Source organism: Convolutriloba macropyga, unplaced genomic scaffold (assembly GCF_964194025.1).
Source record: "Convolutriloba macropyga unplaced genomic scaffold, txConMacr16.3 SCAFFOLD_5450, whole genome shotgun sequence".
Lineage (NCBI taxonomy): Eukaryota > Metazoa > Xenacoelomorpha > Acoela > Convolutidae > Convolutriloba > Convolutriloba macropyga.
In genome coordinates this window covers 1-2500 of record NW_027451892.1, presented here as the reverse complement: position 1 = coordinate 2500, position 2500 = coordinate 1, and positions in this window count along the sequence as shown.

Here is a 2500-nt window from a genome sequence, read left to right as displayed (position 1 = left end):
TGGCCTAACAGTGGCAGCCAATCAGAGTGCGAGAAAAGCGCTCCCAAATGGCCTAACAGTGGCAGCCAATCAGAGTGCGAGAAAAGCGCTCCCAAATGGCCTAACAGTGGCAGCCAATCAGAGTGCGAGAGAAAGCGCTCCCAAATGGCCTAACAGTGGCAGCCAATCAGAGTGCGAGAAAAGCGCTCCCAAATGGCCTAACAGTGGCAGCCAATCAGAGTGCGAGAAAAGCGCTCCCAAATGGCCTAACAGTGGCAGCCAATCAGAGTGCGAGAAAAGCGCTCCCAAATGGCCTAACAGTGGCAGCCAATCAGAGTGCGAGAAAAGCGCTCCCAAATGGCCTAACAGTGGCAGCCAATCAGAGTGCGAGAAAAAGCGCTCCCAAATGGCCTAACAGTGGCAGCCAATCAGAGTGCGAGAAAAGCGCTCCCAAATGGCCTAACAGTGGCAGCCAATCAGAGTGCGAGAAAAGCGCTCCCAAATGGCCTAACAGTGGCAGCCAATCAGAGTGCGAGAAAAGCGCTCCCAAATGGCCTAACAGTGGCAGCCAATCAGAGTGCGAGAAAAGCGCTCCCAAATGGCCTAACAGTGGCAGCCAATCAGAGTGCGAGAAAAGCGCTCCCAAATGGCCTAACAGTGGCAGCCAATCAGAGTGCGAGAAAAGCGCTCCCAAATGGCCTAACAGTGGCAGCCAATCAGAGTGCGAGGAAAAGCGCTCCCAAATGGCCTAACAGTGGCAGCCAATCAGAGTGCGAGAAAAGCGCTCCCAAATGGCCTAACAGTGGCAGCCAATCAGAGTGCGAGAAAAAGCGCTCCCAAATGGCCTAACAGTGGGCAGCCAATCAGAGTGCGAGAAAAGCGCTCCCAAATGGCCTAACAGTGGCAGCCAGCTAGAGCTAGCTTAAGTTAGCTTGGGTTAGCTTGAGTTAGCTTTAATTAGCTTTAATTAGCTTAAGCTAGCTTAAGTTAGCTTGGGTTAGCTTGAGTTAGCTTGAGCTAGCTTGAGTTAGCTTGAATTAGCTTGAGTTAGCTTGAATTAGCTTGAGTTAGCTTGAGTTAGCTTGAATTAGCTTGAGTTAGCTTGAGTTAGCTCGGGTTAGCTTGAGTTTGACTTCATTAACCCAAGTTAGCTTTGGGTTAACTTCATTAAGTTAGCTTGAACTAGCTTGAGTTAGCTTGAGTTAGCTTGAGTTAGCTTGAGTTAGCTTGAGTTAGCTTGTCTTAGCTTTAGCTAGCTTGAGTTAGCTTGAACTAGCTTTAGCTACCTTGAGTTAGCTTGAGTTAGCTCGGGTTAGCTTGAGTTAGCTTGAGTTAGCTTGAGTTAGCTTTAGCTAGCTTGAGTTAGCTTGAGTTAGCTTGAGTTAGCTTGAGTTAGCTTGAATTAGCTTGAGTTAGCTTGAGTTAGCTTTAGCTAGCTTGGGTTAGCTTGAGCTAGCTTGAGTTAGCTCGGGTTAGCTTGAGTTAGCTTGAGTTAGCTTTAGCTAGCTTGAGTTAGCTTGAGTTAGCTTGAGTTAGCTTGAGTTAGCTTTAGCTAGCTTGAGTTAGCTTGAACTAGCTTGAGTTAGCTTGAGCTAGCTTGAGTTAGCTTGAGTTAGCTTGAGTTAGCTTTAGCTAGCTTGAGTTAGCTTGAACTAGCTTTAGTTAGCTTGAGTTAGCTTGAGTTAGCTTGAGTTAGCTTGAGTTAGCTTGTCTTAGCTTTAGCTAGCTTGAGTTAGCTTGAACTAGCTTTAGCTACCTTGAGTTAGCTTGAGTTAGCTCGGGTTTAGCTTGAGTTAGCTTGAGTTAGCTTGAGTTAGCTTTAGCTAGCTTGAGTTAGCTTGAGTTAGCTTGAGTTAGCTTGAGTTAGCTTGAGTTAGCTTGAGTTAGCTTGTCTTAGCTTTAGCTAGCTTGAGTTAGCTTGAACTAGCTTTAGCTACCTTGAGTTAGCTTGAGTTAGCTCGGGTTAGCTTGAGTTAGCTTGAGTTAGCTTGAGTTAGCTTTAGCTAGCTTGAGTTAGCTTGAGTTAGCTTGAGTTAGCTTGAGTTAGCTTGAATTAGCTTGAGTTAGCTTGAGTTAGCTTTAGCTAGCTTGGGTTAGCTTGAGCTAGCTTGAGTTAGCTCGGGTTAGCTTGAGTTAGCTTGAGTTAGCTTTAGCTAGCTTGAGTTAGCTTGAGTTAGCTTGAGTTAGCTTGAGTTAGCTTTAGCTAGCTTGAGTTAGCTTGAACTAGCTTGAGTTAGCTTGAGCTAGCTTGAGTTAGCTTGAGTTAGCTTGAGTTAGCTTTAGCTAGCTTGAGTTAGCTTGAACTAGCTTGAGTTAGCTTGAGTTAGCTTGAGTTAGCTTGAGTTAGCTTGAGTTAGCTTGTCTTAGCTTTAGCTAGCTTGAGTTAGCTTGAACTAGCTTTAGCTACCTTGAGTTAGCTTGAGTTAGCTCGGGTTAGCTTGAGTTAGCTTGAGTTAGCTTGAGTTAGCTTTAGCTAGCTTGAGTTAGCTTGAGTTAGCTTGAGTTAGCTTGAACTAGCTTG